Source organism: Stegostoma tigrinum, chromosome 7, assembly GCF_030684315.1.
Source record: "Stegostoma tigrinum isolate sSteTig4 chromosome 7, sSteTig4.hap1, whole genome shotgun sequence".
In the NCBI taxonomy this organism is placed as follows: domain Eukaryota; kingdom Metazoa; phylum Chordata; class Chondrichthyes; order Orectolobiformes; family Stegostomatidae; genus Stegostoma; species Stegostoma tigrinum.
Genome location: NC_081360.1, coordinates 66,058,889 through 66,077,599, shown reverse-complemented (window position 1 = coordinate 66,077,599; position 18,711 = coordinate 66,058,889). Strand labels below are relative to the sequence as shown.

The window sequence follows — 18,711 nt, the reverse complement described above, 5'->3', positions numbered from 1 at the left end:
AAGAAGTCATATTGGACTTCAAACATAACTCTCCCCACAGAATGTTGCTAGACTTTCCGAGTTTCCCCTGCATTTTCTGTATTAAACCCTCGTCATATTGACCACCGCCAACAAATCCTATGTATTTAATTATAACTGCTGAAGTTAAATAAAAGATATTCTCTGAAAAGGCTGTTGCATCTCACTGTTAGAATGTTGTAATGGAGGAAGTGTTTCCCATAGCTAACAGCGTCCGGGAAAAGCCTCTACTCAGAAGGGGCCGGGAACAAGAGCAACGCATGCGCAGCTGCTGTCTCAGGGCTTTGTGGGTAGCGGCCATCATGAAAGAATCTGAAAACAGAGCGAGGGTGTGAGAGAATTGGAGAGGTAAAAAAAAGTTAAGCGGAGGGAACGGTGCAGCCGGGAAAGGTATGTGGAGAGGGGCGGTGACTAAATACTTTCACTCGAGTTGAATTTGGAGAATTTTGTGCAGCGCTCGGAAATAAACCGGCGGGGTAGATTGTGGAGCAACTGCGCTGCTTGTGTTGTGCAGGCCCGAGCTCCCACAAAGGGACTGGGGAGGCTTTCCTCTTCTCTATTTATGTATGGAAGGAGCAGTGCTGGTTTCTGACTGGATTGTATGGGACCTGGGAAATGAATGGAGTTTTGTGAATGGGCCTCCCCGCGCTTCACAATGTTACTGCACATTCCAGAGCAGCGATTGGTCTTCCAGGAGCCAGCTATATTTGTTTATGATGTCACAATAAGCATTGCAGTGGCCCAGAGCTCGAACTCGCAGTCCCCCGTGAACCTGAATAACAACGAGCTGCTTAGGGCCTAGTTTTCCTTCGCCAATCCCACCGGCAACCAGACACAGCAATCCGCTGATCACTCAACCCGGCGGCGATAAGCAATCTGTCCTTTTCTTTCCTTTGAACGTATTAAAGGAGCGCAGTGCTACGAACGTTCACACTTCTATCTTAGCTTCCTGTTGGTCCGTTACAATAAAATATTTACACGCAACAGTTCACTTTAGGGTTTTCAGTACACGTAACTTGAAAACATCCTACATAGTTTTGGTGTTTCCTCCGTTGTCGACAGAATTCCCAAACGGATGTGTCTGCAAAGTGTACTGCAAAGCACGTCTGGCAGCTAATTGGTCCACATGCCAGGCAGACAGCCAGTTTTCTTTTGGTTGGGAGTAGGACGTTGGGTAGGAGAGTGCCGTCGGATCTTTGATTTCGCGGAAACAACAGAAGACGGATAGGGTCCTTAGCCTTTCACATACGAAGAATAGTCAAATAATGTAGCACACCATAGGTGGCAGAAGATATGCTGTCATTTAAAAATTAACTTTCCGATCATCTTGTTAAAATTAATAGACTCGATTGCAAAATTGAAACCTATGAGATTAAAGAGATAGTGTTATTACACATACAAGGCAACTGAAATTTACTGCAGAAGAGTGTGAAGTGATGTATCTGGCATGGAAGAATGAGGCAATGCAATATAAACTAAATGGTGCAATTTTTCACAAGATACAAGAATGGAAATCTCAAGATTTGCATAAACAATTTTTTGGTGGCTGGATGTTGATGAGGCCATTTAAAAAAACTTGTAGGATTGTGGAAGATTTATGGGATCCTTGGCTTTATTAATATAAATATGGAATATAAAAAAAGAAGTAATCATTATCCTTTTAGAAGTCACTGCTTGGGCCTGCTCTTGAGTATTGTGTTCACTTCTGAGAACCAATAAAGTCGTGACCTGAACAGGTTTGAGAAGTGATCTGTTACAATTGTACCTGAGGCTTCACTCCAGTTGAGAGATTGAAGAAGTTGGGATTGTCCACTGGAGGAGACTTTTTTTTAGGTATTTAAAATCATAGAGTTTTGATGGAGTTTATAATGATAAACTTTCACTGGTTGTGCAAATACCCAGAAGACAGGTTAGACAAAATTGGCAAACAAAAAAGTTGACTTTTTTTGGTGACCTGGAAAGCACTACCTAAATTCATGGCGCAAGAAATTTCAATAAGAATTTAAATGAACTTAGTAGTGTACTTTCAAAATATTTGAATCTAAGGGGAAATAGCAGAGGAGTAGAATTTATTGAATGGATCTATCAACGATCTAGTGTAGGCACAAAGGACTGAATGTCCGCTTTTTGTGCTGTGTGACTGAATTTTTTTTTCACCTAATGCTACCAGCCACCAAATTTGCACATGAGGGTTATACCCAAACCACAGGAGAGGCAATAGTGTGAACAGGGCTCTGCACCGAAGTCAGAGGAGGGTCAGGAATGTCTATGTAGAAGCATTCGTTATGTTTTATTATGTAAATGTAACATTAGATGACAGCTTTGTAACATTTTGCCCATTATCTGTCCTTTGTTACTGAAGTAACGAATGTTGTCTGAGAGAAGACTATTTACATAAATTAACATTTACAAAAAGTGGTAATAGAATCATAGAATCCTTACAGTGCAGAAAGAGGCCATTCAGCCTATTGAGTCTTTGCTGATCCTCCAAAGACTATCCCCTACCTTATCCCCACAACCATGCATTTGACATAGCTAACCCATGTAGCCTGCAGTATCCTGAACATTATAGGGCTGCCCAGCATAGCCAATGAATGCAAGACAGTGTCCTGAATGTGTAATCTTTCAGAAGTCTAGATTCGTTTTCAGTGACATTAAATTATTTGCGTAGTGAAAGGTAAGTTCTGACACGCAATTAAAATAAATAGACTCACTTTAATTATTTTAATTAATGATTTTAGCCCAAAGTAATTAGTTTTGTAACTTGAGTACACATTGCAATAAACCTAGTTCTAATTCTAAATATCTTGCATTAACATACAATCTTGCAACTGTCTTCAATTAGGGAAGGGCAAAAACTAAATTGTGCTTTAGTACAGTCCACAAGAAGTAATGAGATAATTTATAAAGGATTTTTTAAATGTTATTTGAGGTGTAAATTTTAGCTAACCAACCAGAATAACACTCTTGCTGTTTTGTGCCATGGATTCTTTTACATCTACCTGATTGGCCATGTGGGGCCTAGATTTAACACCTCATTTAATTCAGGGTTAATAATACATGCACTGCTGAAATTGACAACTGTGCAACTGCATAAATGCAAATAGGGTACTGTATGCACAGTTCTTGTTTCTTTGCATAGTTAGTGTGCTATGTGCTAACCTGTCAATTATACTGTTTGTATTTATGGTTAAGTAATACATGTTGTATTGACCTTATCCTCAATTTAGTTTCAAAGTAATTGCCTTTGGAAAGATGTCCAATTTACATACTGGCCTTTCGTCTGAGATCGTAGTTTCAATTTACCGTAGGCCACTAAAAGGTAAATTTGGGTCAATACAATCTAGTGCCTATAGCCCAAAACTGCTCCTAATTTGTTATAAAACTAACAATGCCACAAAAGTCTACTGACAGATCATGCAGTTAAACATGCATTCAGGCATATAAGCAGTTAGAGAGTGCTTAAGGGAGGGATAAGGTCTATCTGAGATCAAAAAGGGGATTTATAGATGGAGGCAGGGGGCATGGATTTGCATCTGCTTTTATGAAAGAGGAGGACGGTGACAGAGGAGGAAACTCTGTCCCTAGAAGGAATAAAAAATAAGAAGGAAGGCATCACGGATAGATTCTTGACCCTTTAAAGTTAACAAAGCAGAACTGATGAGATACATCCAAGGTTTTGAAGGAAGTGAGGGTAGCAATTGCAGAGGCACTGGTCCTAATATTTCAGTCTTCCCTGGATTCTGGGAGGTGCCAGCAGACTGGAGAATTGCCTAAGATGTGGCATTGTTCTGAACAAGTTGTAAGGATGATCCCAGCAATGACAGACCAGTTTGTTTAACTTTGGTAGTGGAGAAATGTTTGGATGGCTTATTTGTGATCGAATCAGTCACCTACAAAAAGGTGGGTTGATTACAGTCAACATGGATTTCTAAAGGAGATATTTAACTAACTTGCTGGAGTTTTTTTTGAAATGGTCATGGCAACGGTTAATGAGGGTGAAGTTTTTGACATGGTACACATGTCGATTGCCAGGAAGCATTTGATACAGTGCCCCTCGTTAGATTTGTGAGGAGGTTTGTAGATCACTGTATAAAAGGGACATGGATACAAGATTGGCCGAGTGATAGAAAACAGAGAGTAATGGCCAATGGATTTTGTTCAGGGTGGAGGAAGGTTAGTAATGGAGTATTGGGATCCTTACTTTTCAGAATATATAGCAATAATCTGGATCTCAGTGTGCAGGGGACAATTTCCAAATTTGCAGATGACAAAGTAGGGGAGACAGTTCTGAAGAAAGTACAGGAGTGGAAGGACCTAGCTGTATATATGCACAGATCATTGAAAGAGTGGAAAATAAAGAATATAGTGTCTTCACTCTATTAACAAAGGCACAGAGTGCAGAGCAAGGAAACGATTTTGAACTTGTACAAACACTTTTCATCTGTAGTATTGTGGGTGTCACAGCATTGAAAAAAACTTGACCACATTGGAGAGAGTGCAAAGGTGATTTCCAAGAATTCTTCCAGGTAGGAGAAACTACCTATATGAGGATAGATTAAAGAAGCTAAAGCAGAAATTACTGGTGAAACTCAGCAGATCTGGCAGCATCTCTGGGAAGAAAGCAAAGTTAACATTTTGAATCTAGTGACTCTTCATCAGAACTTTCAGCAGATTGAAGATGTTGGGTTTGTTCCCCAGGTGAGAAGCTGAGTGAGAGGAGATCTGTTTGAGGTTTACAAAATCCTGAGTGAGATGAGCAGAATAGACAGGGAGAAGCTATTTCTACTTGCAAAAGAAACAAGAAGCAGAGGAAATAGAATCAAAGTGATGTGTAAAGAAAACAAGTATGATGTCAGAAAAAAAGATTATTCACAACATGTTGTTCAGGTATTGAATGCACTGCCTGGAAATGTGGTGGAGTAAGCTTCAACTGAGGCATTCAAGAGAAGGTTGAATGGTATTTTGGATTGTAATGGTTATGGAAAGGTAAGGGGAGAAGGCACTGGGTAATAGTTTCAGTACAAGCACAGTGGGCTGAATGACCACATTCTGCACCATATTAATTCTGTGGAAAAAAAGGTTCTGGAAAATTTTATTTACTAGAATAATAACTAAGTGAATTGTCTAAATTTAAATTCAGCAATGTAAATAAAATATCAAAGGGGGACGTTGCTCTGAATTAAATTACCATATTAATTTAATTAATTGAACAGTACTGAGGAGTTGCTGTAATTCCCAGAGTAAAGTAGGGGTGTTCTTGGGACATAGTGAAGGGAACATTGCTATGCATGTGATTGTTCCTTCTTTACTTGCTCTATGAGCTCTTTGTACTGACATTAATTTCCTGGAATAGAAAGTGATCCATTTGCTAGCAGTGCCATATTTTACTTTGAACACAAAAGGTGTGCAGCCACTTTTATTTATTGTGTATTTCAAAGACAAGTTAGACTTTTCAAAGACTTGCTTTTATATAACTCCTTTTGTGATGATTGAATGTATTTTAGTGTTTTATGGCCAATTAAGTGGTTTTGTTGTAAATTAGTGTTAGAATTTGGGCACCATGGCATCTCCACCAGGGTAATATTTGATACTGCACTGCACTGCCAGCCTTGAATTGTGCCCTATGGTCTAGAGCATAAATTGGACCTGTAACCTTTTAACTTGGATAGGCAAATATGGAGTCATGCTAACCATGTTAAAATTTAAATACTGTAATGGTTGAATGGTTGTGGCTACCTGGTGGTTGGTAGCAGATCAAAAATATTAGTGATTGCCAATTTTTTTGGTAGCTCATTAGGTAAATAACTTGTGTGATACTGGTACAAGCTGGTCCCTTTGTCACTGTCCTGTCTGATTAAAGTCTGCTGAGCTTGGTAAGTAATCATTGGTTACAGAATTAGGGTTTGAGCAAATGAAGGGTAAATTGATGGGGTTTGCAGTTTTGATGTCTAATAGAAGGTATTGGCATTGGCTGAATGAATTGTTCTGAGCTGTAATTCATCAGTCGATTGTTAGATGACACTAAAACCATAAGAAATAGGAACAGAAGTGGACCATTTGGTCCTTCAATCTTTGCTCTACCGTTCAATAGATCATTCTTCACATCTATTTTCTTCCCTTTTGACATAACCCTTCATTCCCCTACTGATCAAGAATCTACCCATCTTAGCGTTAAATATACACAAGGACACTTCCCCCACAGTTTCCTGTGACATAGTTTCAAAGACCCTAAAATCTCTGAGAGAAGAAATTTCCCCTCATCTCAGTATTAAATTGGTGACCCTTTATTCTGAGTCTGTGCCCTCTGATCTTATTCTGTTCGATGAGGCAGAATATCCTCTCAGCATTTACCCTGTCAAGCCCCTTAAGAATCCGTTTTGTTTCAATGAGATCACCTCTGATTTTTCTAAGTGACAGTGAGTGGAGTCCCAACCTGTTTAGCCCTTGCTCATAAGACAATTCCTCCATATCAGGGATCATCCTAGTGAACGTACTCTGAACTGTCTCCAATGAAATTATATCTTTCCTTAATCCTTAATCCTTCCTTATATCTCCTCTCAAGACTCTAGATATGGTTTCACCAGCACCTTGTACAGTTGCAGTAAGGCCTCCCTACTCTCTTATATTTGGAAAATTATAATCTAATCAAGCAGAGTTAGCATGGCTTCACAAAAGGGAAATTGTTTCTGACGAATTATAGTTTCTTGAAGTCTCAATCAGAGTGGATAGAGAGGAGCTGGTAGATGGGCTGTATTTGGACTTCTAGAAGGTATTCAGCAGAATACCTCAGAAGGTTAAGTCATAAAGTTAGACCCCACAGTATTGCAGGTAGTCTGTTGGCATGGATAGAGAATTGGCACATGGACAGGAAATGGCAGGTGGAGATAAGGGGCTATTTTTCAGGTCAAAATGAACGTAGGCCCCTTAGAAAATGAATTTGGTGAAAGAGTTTTGGGGAACTAAGAAACGGTGGGAGGAGTTAAACAAATATTTTGCATCAGTCTTTATGGTGGAAGATACTTTGGACATTCCATTCATATTAAAGAATACAGGAAGTTTAATATTATCTTTTGGGTTTTGCTTTTTCATTTAGATTCAACTGTTCATATTCCCTCAGCCGAACCTCTTTCCTCTTTCTACCAATAAAGTACCTTGACAACTGGATCTTACCCCTCCCAACCAAGTTCCTCTGCAACCCTGATGAGATATCCTGAACCCGGGCACCAGACAGGCAAAATAGCCTTCAGGACTCTTGATCCTGGCCACAGAACACTGTCTTTTCCTCTTACTGTACCATCCCTGATTACAACCCCTTTTCCCTTTTGTAGTTCTCCACCACCACCCCCCCCCACCCCCTTTCCACCGAATGGAATGGCTTCCTGTACCATACAGGTACAATATATCTCCTGGCCCTGCATCTCTATTCTATTTGCAGCCCCTATTTTATTTACATAGTTTATTTTTACATCCTACTGGTCTTTGAGATTGTAACCCCTAGGTATTTACGCTATTTACCTTCACTCTGAAAGTAACCTCTAATAGATAGTCAAGTTTGCAGCTGTTACCAAGCACTGTACTTAAGGTTTTCCTGTGATGTCGCTCTTTGTTTTGTGCTGAACCCCTGAACCTGGGCTCCAATTTGTCCCATTTAGAAAATACTTACAAATTATGAACCAAAAAAGCACCTCTTCCACCCTGCATTGGATTCCCAATCTGATCCAAAATCCCTGGACTAAAACTTATTTGGGTTGTATCTCACTCCTGATGTGACCTCCCGTCCCTGACCGTATCAAGCTTACTGATAGCTTGTTGAATAAACTGCTGTTGCCTTCTGTACCTCTGCATTACATAGAATCCCTGCAGTGAGGAAGCAGGTCATTTAACCCCTTGAAGAGCATTTTACTTAGACCTCTACCTGTTTAACCTTGCATTTCCCAGGGCTACCCGTCCAACCTGCACATCTTTGGACTATGGGGGGGGAAACCGTAGAACCCGGAGCATCATTGTCACATGGGTGAAATTGTAGTGAGACCGGACCCTAGCGTGACTCACTGGAATGAAATGAAGGTTACAAAGTGGGAAGGAAACTTTTAATTTTATAAATTTAATTAAGTGAGTAGTTTCATCAGCAGGATGCCATTGCCTGCTATGTTTCCTGACACGGGTCGCTGAAATACAGAGGCATAACTACTAGAGTGCTGTTCCACAAAAAGTATTAAATGCCACAGGAGGAGATCCATGACTAAGCTACATTTCTGCATCAGAGCCAACAAAGATGATTAACCTGCTGAAGAGGCCATTTGTTTTTTTTTGGTCTATAGCCAAAGAAGAAATGTCTACTACGTATTTTTGGATCGTGAGTCTTCTAAAATTCCACCCATTGTCCATAGTACTCCCTTTCCATTCTTTTCCTACCTTCCTCCCCATGTAGAATCTTGAAATTGTTTGACTGCAGAGGCAGGCCATTCGGCCCATTATGAACATTCCGGGTTTCACTGAGAGCAACTCAGCCAGCCCTACGTCCCTGCCTTTTCTTTTGTATGCTTCCTTTGTATAATTATATAATTCTCTTTCGAAAGCCACTGTTACCATCACATACTCAGGCAGTGCATTCTAGATCCAGCCACCCACTTTTTGAAAAGATTTCTCATCAGCTCACCTCTGGTTTTTTGTGCCAGTCACCTTAAGTCAGTGTCATTTCATCCTTGACCTTGCCGCCAATGTGAACAGTTTTTTGCTGTTTATTCTATACAAACCCTCATGATTTAGAACACCTTTACGTTTAATCCTCACCTCCCAATTTCCCTTCATCAAGAGGAATGGACTCTAGTTTTGCCCGTCTATCTCCAGTTGAGCCCTAACCAAGGAGGTTTATGAATGTATATCATTGTTTTTGTATTCTGCTATTTACAAAGCCTGTATTCCCATTAATGCTTATTAATGGCTTCTCAACCTGCCCTTCTAATTTCAACAATACTTAGACAAATACCCTTAGTTCTGTCTGTTTCCACACCATCAAAATTAAATGCGTTGTTTTTATGGCTTCTTATTCTTAAAAAGTAATCATTTTGTGCTTCTCTGTTATAAATTTTGTCTGACACATGCTTTTGTGTGACCTCTTAAAGTGTATCAGTATTCTTCTCAAAATTGGTAACACTTAAAAGTTTTGTGTCACCTTCCAACTTTGAAATGCTGTCCTGTACACTTATGTTTAGGTTGTTTAATAAACATCAAGACAAGCAGGGATCCTCATACTCAGCCCTGAGGAAACCCACTATGTACTTTCCTCCGATATGAAAAACAGCCCAACTTCATGATTCTTGTTTCTTGTCTCTTGGCTAACTTTGTATCCATGTTGCCACTGCCCTCTTTATTCAGTAGGCTTCAGATTTGCTGGCAAGATTGTTGTGTTTGTCACCTTATCAAATGCCTTTTGAAAACTCTGTACACCACCTAAATGCTACCTTCTCCCTTAACTCATCCAAAATATTCAAACAAATTAGTTAAACATGATTTGCTATTTAGGAATCTGTACCGACTTTCCTTGATTAATACATCCATGCCCAAGTGACTGTTAGTCTGTTTTAGATAGTTATTTCTGAAATCTTTCCCACCCCGAAGGTGAAATAACTGGCCTGTAGTTGCTAAATTAATTTGTTCTAACAGGACTGTAACATTTGTGGTTACCTAGTCATAATAATGCAGAATTTACTGAAATATGCAGTTGTCAAGATGCTGACTAGTGGCAGACTCCCCCCTACTTGGCTTTGTCTAAGCTGTATATGAGTTGGCCCCCTCATGAGTAAAGTGTTCAATTTGGGATTGGCATAGATAGCCACAGAACTTGCAGTTCCTGTTGCTGTTGAGTTTGGGGGGGTGTGGGGAAGTTCTGCAGTTGCACCACCTAGCGACATATTGGATGTTGCAAATCTGGTGTAGATGCTCTTTATTTTGCTCAACCAAATTTATTTCTTGCATATGGGCTTGCAGCTGCAATGTTTTCCCAAGAGATGTAGTCTGCAGTGCAGACATTTGCGCTGATCACCATAAATGCTGTTTGCTCCATGACAGTTCCACATAGAAGATTTGTTTGGAACCTTTGTAATCGCCCATATGGAAACCTGACTTCTTCATTTAAAATAGTTTTTTTTTCTGTCATCAATTTTGGACTCAGTATGTTTGTTTACTGAATATGAATTATGTAAACTAAGAACTGCAAAACCTCTGTTTGAATTGAGAAAATTGTTTCTGCCATTGTTGATTTGCTTTTCGAGCTGATATGTTTGTTCGCGAATATTTTGTTAACATGTAGGTAACATCATCAGTGCGCCTCTGGTGCAGCATCGGTGTTCTGTCCCGCTTCCTATTTATGTGTCTTGGTTTGTTGGGTGGGTGGCATCTCTTCTGGATTTGTTTCTTAGTGGCTGATATGTGGGATCCAGCTTGACATGTTTGTTAATGGAGTTCTGGTTCGAATGCCAGACCTCCAGGAATTCTCGTGTATGTCTTTGCTTGGCTTGGCTGAGGATGGCTTCATTGTCCCAGTCGAATTGATGTCCCTGTTTGTCCATGTGTATTGAATTGAGTGATAGTTGGTCATGTCTTTTAGTAGCTAGTTGGTGTTTATGAATCTTGATTGCTAGTTCCTTCTGGTTTGCCCTATGTAATGTTTTTGGCAGTCTTCACATGATACCTTGTAAATAGCATTGGTTCTGTGTAGTTGTGGTTGTCGGATCTTTTATGTTTGTCAGTAGCTGTTGTAGTGTTGCTGTTGGTTCGTGGGTATCTGAAATGACCACCAGATTACTCCACCCCCGAGGAATCATGGTAGCCCACTAATCAACAGTGCACTACGACAGCTACTGGTAAGAATAAAGGATTCGACAACTACACTAACAGAACCAGTCAAAGACTGCCAAAAAAATTACATAGGGCAAACCAGAAACTAGCCATCAGGATTCATGAATGCCAACTAGCTACCTAGAGTCATGACCAACTGTCATATATTTCAATACCCATGAACAAAGAGGGACACCAATTTGACTGGGACAATGTAGCCATTCTTGGACAAGCCAAGCAAAGACACACACAAGAATTCCTGGAGGCCTGGCACTCAAACTGGAATTCCGTTAAAAAACATGTCGAGCTGGACCCCATATACCAATCACTAAAGAACAAATCAAAAGTGATGCCACCCACCTCAACAAACCAAGACACAAATAGCAAGCGGGACAGAACACCAATGCTTGTTGATGATGTTGCCTACGTGGTGACAAAATGCTTGTGAACAAACTTAACAGCTCGGCAAGCAAGTCAATAACTGCTGCAACAACCCGAGCTACAAATCCTTAAAAAAAAACTTGAAGAGCTCTTTCTGTTCTAAATAATAATAGATCTGAAATTGTTGTGGTATGAATGGAAAGTAAATATGGGCAATAACATGTTTATGAATTTAAAGGACATGTGGTGACAAATGGAATGGGTTTATTCAGGGTAATGGAGATTTTGTAGTTAAAGTGAGGTATTTATCAAAAATAAACCAAAAAAAGCAAAAATGTTTCCTAATATCAAGTTACCAGAACACGAATCGCAAAATAAGTGCTTCATTCAGTTTAAATCCTTCAGTTAAAGTTGGAAGAGAATGTACCAATGAATCTACCCTGTGCCTCCTGCAGATATCCTGCTACAATATATTGGTGGTGGAGGAAGTGAATCCTTGTGGATGATTAGTCAAGTGGGCTGCTGTGTCCTGGATAGTGTCACTCATTCAGGAAGTGCACTCATTCAGGCTAGTATCGAATATTTCATAATGAGGGATTAAGTATTTGACTGCAGAGACAGTGGAGATTTAGGTTGAAATATCCCAGAACTTACTGCAGTCTGTGAGGGTTCCAGAGGATTGAAAACCTAATATAACACCTCTGGTCGAGAAGGGAGGGAGTCATAAAGCAGAAAACTGTAGGCCAGTTAGCTTAACTTCTGTCATTGAGAAAATGTTAGAGATTGTTATTTTGGAAAAGTTAACAGGACATTTAACAAAACTTGACACAGTCAAATAGATTCTGTATGGCTTGGTGAAGGGGAAATCAAAGTAGATGAAGTTGCTAGAGCTCTGTATGGATATGATAAGAAGATGGGAACTGATGGATGTAGTGTGTTTTGAAAGGTTATTAAGGCTATTGCACCAGACGAGAATTCAGACTATTTGAGATAATGTATTAATATGCACTGGGGATTGATTAACACACAGGGAGTCAGGATCACAAGTCGTCTTCAGATTGAATAGACAGAACTAGTGGAATGCCACAAGAATAAGCCCTTATTTATCACCTATGTTAATGTCTTGTAGCATGGCAACATATGGCATATCCTGTTTTTCTGATGATACAAAAATAGTGGGAGGCCATGTTGTGATGAAGATGTGAGGTATCTGCAATTAGAAATAGGTTGAGTGAATGGGCAAAATGAAGGCAGATGGAGTTTAATGTAAGAAATTGTGAGGTCATGAACTTTGGTAAGAAGTATCTAAAGCAGACTATTAATTAAATGGAGAGAGACTCCAAAAAGTGTGCAGCACAGAGGCATCTGGGTGTTCATGTACAAGATATGCCTGTGTGCTAACATTTTGTGTTTCTCGTTCTTTTTATTTGCTCGGAAGTTGGAATTTCAGAACAATAAAGCATTGTTACAGCTGTACAGGGTGTTAGTGATGGAGCATCTGTTTTTAAGATACGTTGGCATTGTAGGCAGTTCAAAAGATATTCACAAGGCTAATTCCTAGAAAGTAGTAATTTACTTTTGAAGAATGGTTAAACAGGAGGTCATTATTCATTAGTGTTTAGAAGAATGAGGGCTGATCATATTGAAACATGCAGGATTCCAAGGGGGTTTGACAGAGTGGGCATTGAGAAGACGTTTCTCCTCATGGAAACCTTGAATTAGGGGATATATAGATGCAGAATAAGGGACATTTATTTAAAACTAAAATGTGAAGGAATTTCTTCTAGAGGGTAGTGAAGATCTGCAATTCTGCTGTGGAGGCTGGGTCTCTCGAAGTATTTTAAAAAGCAGATTGCCTTCAAGTCTTTCATACTTCAAAAAGCAATGAGGAGTTGATGCAAAAACAGAGTTGAGACCTGTAGCAGATCAGCCGTGATCTTATAGTATGGCATGGCAGTCTTGAGGGGCTAAATGGCCTACTCCTGCGAATACTCTCTTGAGTTGTGCCTTCACTGGAAATTAAGGAGGTCAGTTATTCACTATAGAGTTTCTAGCCTCTAACCTGCTCCTGTAACTACAGTATTTATATTGATAGCCCAGTTCTGTTTCTGGTAATTGATAACGCATAAGATGTTGTTATTGCGTTAGTCTGTCTACACTGAATTTCAAATTGCTGACAAAAAAAAATGTCCTTTTGTAGTTTAGCATTTTTAAAAGAAAGGTAAAATGGGAGCAATTACGGCAGTCACCAAATTACGAGCTACTGAATGAATTAAAATGTATTCAAAACATTTTTTCTAATTTACCTGGAATAATCAGCAGAAAGCACAACTTTGCTTTTTTCCAGCTATAAAGTGCAATAGTCTTTCCTGTTGGCTCAGTAGGATGATTCCCCAGGTTGATGGGAATCAGCATGATCTTGGGACTGGTTCACCATAGCCAATTTCTGCATTGATATGGTCCATACATTATACCAGAGATAATGGGAATTGCAGATGCTGAAAAATCCGCAATAACAAAGTGTGGGGCTGGATGAACACAGCAGGCCCAGCAGCATCTTAGGAGCACAAAAGCTGACGTTTCGGGCCTAGATCTTGATGAAGGGTCTAGGCCTGAAACGTCAGCTTTTGTGCTCCTAAGATGCTGCTTGGCCTGCTGTGTTCATTCAGCCCCATACATTTTACCCATTCCCTTGGATAAAGCCTGACAATTATCAAAACTTCCATCAGTGTTTCTTCAAAATATTGATCGTTGTGCACAGCCCGTTCACTTCAATACACGTTATCTTTCAAACAGTCTGCAGGAAATCCCTCACCTTAAGCTGACTTCATTTAAACTGTACTGGAAAGTGAGTATCAGATGAGGACAGGATTAGGTTTATTGTACTTTTGCCAAGGGAAAACAAACAGCCAGTTAATAGTTGTTGCATAAGCAGGTCATGATGCTTTTTGAGTTAACCCACTTGCTATATATTTAACTATTCCACAGGTTGTCCCAGCCTCTTGTCAGCTGGTTGAATTGGTAATAAACATGACCTGATTAAAAACAGTACAACTAAATGAAATGCAAATACAGTAACCTCTGACCAATGAGTAATACTGATAATCTAACTGGTGAGAGATTTCTATGATCTGTTTAATGATGTTTGAGCACTATAAAAGCATCACTGTGCATCTAAATTGCTGTCTCTATCACTAAATTGTGGTTTCTAAAAATAAAATTGTAATAAGATTTCTTTAAATGTGCGAACAGATTACTTGTACACCACAACTGAGCCATAATGATGACTATTGTATTCATGTCACTTCTTAGTTGTCTCACTGCTCTTGCTTTTTGTTGAAGTATTGATATGCTTCCGCCTCTGGGATATCTATAAAGTTCAAAACCAGTTGCAAAGCATCTTAACATTATCTGAGATCAGGAAATAAAATTGAAAGACTTGCTAACGGTGGAGGAAAGAATGATTTTCTGAGCCGGTTTGACGTAAAATATTGTGATAAATCAGTAAAATCTTTCTGACTTCACTTTTGAATGTTAGCTAAAGGCACTTGGTAGCTAAATTGGGAATATGATAGTAGCCATCTCTAATTTCGGCTCTGAAATAATGAAGTTTTCGTAGAATCTGTTTCAAAAACATATTATGTTAATAATTTGGGCTTATTGGCTATTTGCAATTTGTAATGGATAGGCAAGAACAAAAACTATAAATGGTCAGAAATTTATGGGTTTATCAGCATCTCTTAAGAGAAAGGGGAAGTTTTGACAAGTTGAATGTGAAACCTTTCAACTGAAGGCTGTGAGAAAACCAGTATTTTAATAAATGTGAGGGAAAAAAGGGAGAGGGTCAACGTAAGTAACTGTTGAAAAGCAAGGCTCAACATGTTATGTAAACTGTTCTCGGGTAAAAGATTATTATCATTAGCAACAGGTCTGGCAGCATCTGTGAAGGGAAAACACAGTTAACGTTTTGGGTCCGGTGACCCTGCCAAAGAACCCAGGAGTTATGAGGAAGGGTCACCTGACCTGAAACATTAACTGTGTTTTCTCCTCCACAGATGCTGCCAGACCTGCTGAGCTTTTCCAGCAACTTTGTTTTTGTTCCTGATTTACAGCATTCGTAGTTCTTTTTGTTTTAATTATCATTAAAACGGATTCTCGGTAAGATGATGCAGAGGGACAAAAAGATCAAGAGATTTCAATATATAACAAAGATGTACTTAAAAAAGAAGCCACAGATATTTGATATGAAATGCAAATAATTCATAATGAACAGGCCAATCTCCAAAATAGAGAGAGTCTGCGTTTGTCTTCATTCCCTGCTCTGAGAAAGAGTCTCTGACTCGAGTGTCAGTCCACGTCCTCGCTATTTGTCTTCTCCTTAATGCTCAAACAGTTTCACTCCCTTTTTATCCTGAATGTAGCACTGTCCATTTTGTGGAGGGGGAAGAAATACTTGCATTGATATAATATGTTATTAGGGTGTTGAAAATGTGGTAAGGTGTAGTGGCATTTCCACTGCCAGCTGTTCTGTGTCTTTTATGTCCCACAAACCATAATGGAGTGAAAAATGGTAACTTTGTGTGGGAATAGTTATCACTAACAGTAAATGTTAGCTCAACAGAAGGACATTGTGGGTTTCATATTTTATGACCAAAACGTCTTTCGCATTGACCGAAACCTATGGTAGTGTAGCACTCTTTCCAGTTTTGCTCAGAGATGCCAGCTTAACTTATGTAAGTAGAGTTTCAGTTGCTTGAATTTGTAATTAAAGTAATTGATTAATGTAATTATAATATAATTGCAATGTAATTGTGATGTAATTAATGCAATACCCACTGAGTTAAGATGGTGTTTAAGTGACATTGTGGAATGTACTGTTAATAATGTTGGATTGACATCCTAAATACCCAATTGGCTGCTTTTGGGAGCAGGAAGAATTTCTTGGAAGTAATAACTTATAATGCTAGAATAGATTCCTTGACAGTGCGAGTTTATGTCTTGAGTTTTACAGTTGACCAAGTGTCCACATTTTTTCTGGACATTCACTATTCCTATATTGATAGTTAAAACCTCATTTTTGTTTGAAAGCCCTTTGTTAAGTAATTTATTATGATTTAAGTCTAACTGTGATGTACAGCAACATTTCTAAGCAGTTGTGTTCAGTTATGATCAAAAGTATTTTGCTACTGTGAGCTTGCACATTTTCATTTTTTAAATTCAGCCCTGTAGACTGTAAATCCTGCAACCAAACTTGAGATACGCCTGCAACCTTGCAATTGCCCACAAATACCTTTTACAGAGTTTTACAAATGTAACTTTAAATATTGGTGTGTATTTTAGCTTTTTATCTTGCTAGCTCTCAGTGGTGGATGAATGGTCATAGTACTTTTGTGGATGGATCTTAAATAAAATGTGGCATGATTGTCACAGCAGCTTTCTTTATTGTGAGAGGGGAAATGAGATTGTCTTGGGTTTCAAATTTAACAATAAGTTCCCTAGTGTTTACCTGCAGCAGCCTTATTTGTCAAACGGGTCTTCACCAGTGCATTGCTAAATATTCAGAGTAATCTCATTTCTTATGTGCACTGTTAAATGGATAGCTATCCAATATAGTTTCCATTAACTGTAAAGAGGGTGAGAAATGTCTGCCCTTTGGTGGATTTCTGATATTGTAAAAGGAAATGATTTCAAACTTTGGTTGTTGCTGTGCTAGACCTTGTTCATCTATGCTTCATGCTGATCCCTGAACCCAAAACGTGAGCTACAGAATGGGGGAATCCCTTTGTAGCCTGCAGCGAAAACTGAACCACCATCTCTGCCTCTCAGCCTCATGCCAGCCTAGACCCAGCAGCAATCAATCATTCCACTAGCAGGTGACTTGAGCTTGATGGTGCTGTGGGATTCAGCAGGTAGGGGGAGCAGGTGCCAAAGGGGCCAAAAACTCTGTGGGTTTTAACAGGTGGGTTCAGGGAATAGGGGTGTGCGCAATGGAGCCCAAATTTTTGCTGCTTATAATGAATTGCACTTGGTGTCAATCACGGTGGCCTGTGGGACCCTGGCTGTTGCCTGAAGGGCAGTTGGATAGAACGTGTAGCTGAATGAGGAACTGTAGGGAAAAGGGGGTGCATTAACTGTCCAGGCAGTTGTGTGCCTTTGACTTCATTGCTACCAACAAAGCAGTCAGATTCTTGTGTCAGAGAATGCAACCGACATAAGGAAATATTTTCAACTGTTTAAATCCTGGGTTTGCAATTTTCATAGCCCCATTTGTCCATCCTAGTTTCCAACCCCTAGCTGCCTACGTCCAGCTCACTGCCCTGCTCCATCATTAATCCCAAGCAGGCTGGTGAGTTGAGTGAAAGTAGAGCACCAAGTTGGCAACTGGAGTGCAGAATGCAAATATGATGGAGGCATTCCTTAGAAATATGATTGTCACTGGCACCGTTCATATGCCATTGGGTACTGAACTCTAGTTCCAGACGCAGATTGACATCAATGGCACAGACTTCCTGTCTAAGCACAATGGAGGAGCTACAGCAGTCAGAATCCAGGCTTGTCAGAGGGAAGTGTTTATGGTATCCCCTCATGTAGATCAACTTCAGCTTGTTGACCAGTTTAAGCCAGTATACACCTTCACTACTTGAGTTTGCCAGCCACGCTCATGACTTCCTGACTTATCCCCCTTTTGCACCACAAACAGCTTCCCTCACTGTACATTTTCCACCTGAGATAACTTTATTTGTAGTCCTTAAAATGCTAAGTATCCTCCTTTATGCAATTGATCCAATATTGATGTAATTAATTTCAAAAGCAGGAAAATGACCTGACAACTGCAATTGTATGCTTTAGTGTGGAATATGAGCTATTAATTGCTTAATTTATCTTTTTTTTTCAATCCTGAGCTAAACACATGAGTGAACCTGATGGTTTTTTTCACAACAATCACCAGTGGTTACATGGTCACTATTAAAGCAGTTTTTCATTAAATTCAGATTTCCCCGCTTTAAAATATTGAATATCTAATAATTATAATCATAGGATCCCTACAGTTCAGAAAGAGGTCGTTAGGTCCCTTGACTCTGCACTGTCTCTCCAAACAGCATCCCATCCAGACCCAACTCCCCATCCTAACCCTGTAACTTCGCATTTCCCATGGCTAATCCACATAGCATGCTCATCCCTGGACACTAAAGGGTAATTTAACAATGAATTGAGCAATGTGAAAAACATAGGAGTGTGGCAATCTATTCCTTCCTGTAGTTATTTCAGATATAAAAAGGTCAGAACAAATAGTGGGGAATGAAGATGACTGTGAACTAATGTGTAATGAATTTACACAATTGCAATGTGAGGTAGAACATTCTTACCTTTCATACATAAAAGCATGAAATGTTGGAAATACCTAGCAGATTAAGAAACATTGGTGAAGAGAAAAAGAGACAACATTTCACTTGAAAAGTTTACTCAGAC

General features: G+C 39.4%; 1 protein-coding gene across 3 annotated transcripts in view; it reads left to right on the top strand.

Moving 5' to 3' along the window:
- Positions 1-303: 303 nt before the first annotated feature.
- Positions 304-18,711, top strand: part of znf148 (zinc finger protein 148) — a 64,135-nt gene continuing 45,727 nt past the window's right edge. For 2 of the 3 annotated variants that reach the window (XM_048534337.2, XM_048534335.2), the window contains exon 1: positions 304-408. The gene's annotated coding sequence lies outside the window, so the exon portion shown is untranslated. The remainder of the gene's footprint in view (positions 409-18,711) is intronic. The other variant, XM_048534336.2, reaches the window with a different exon arrangement.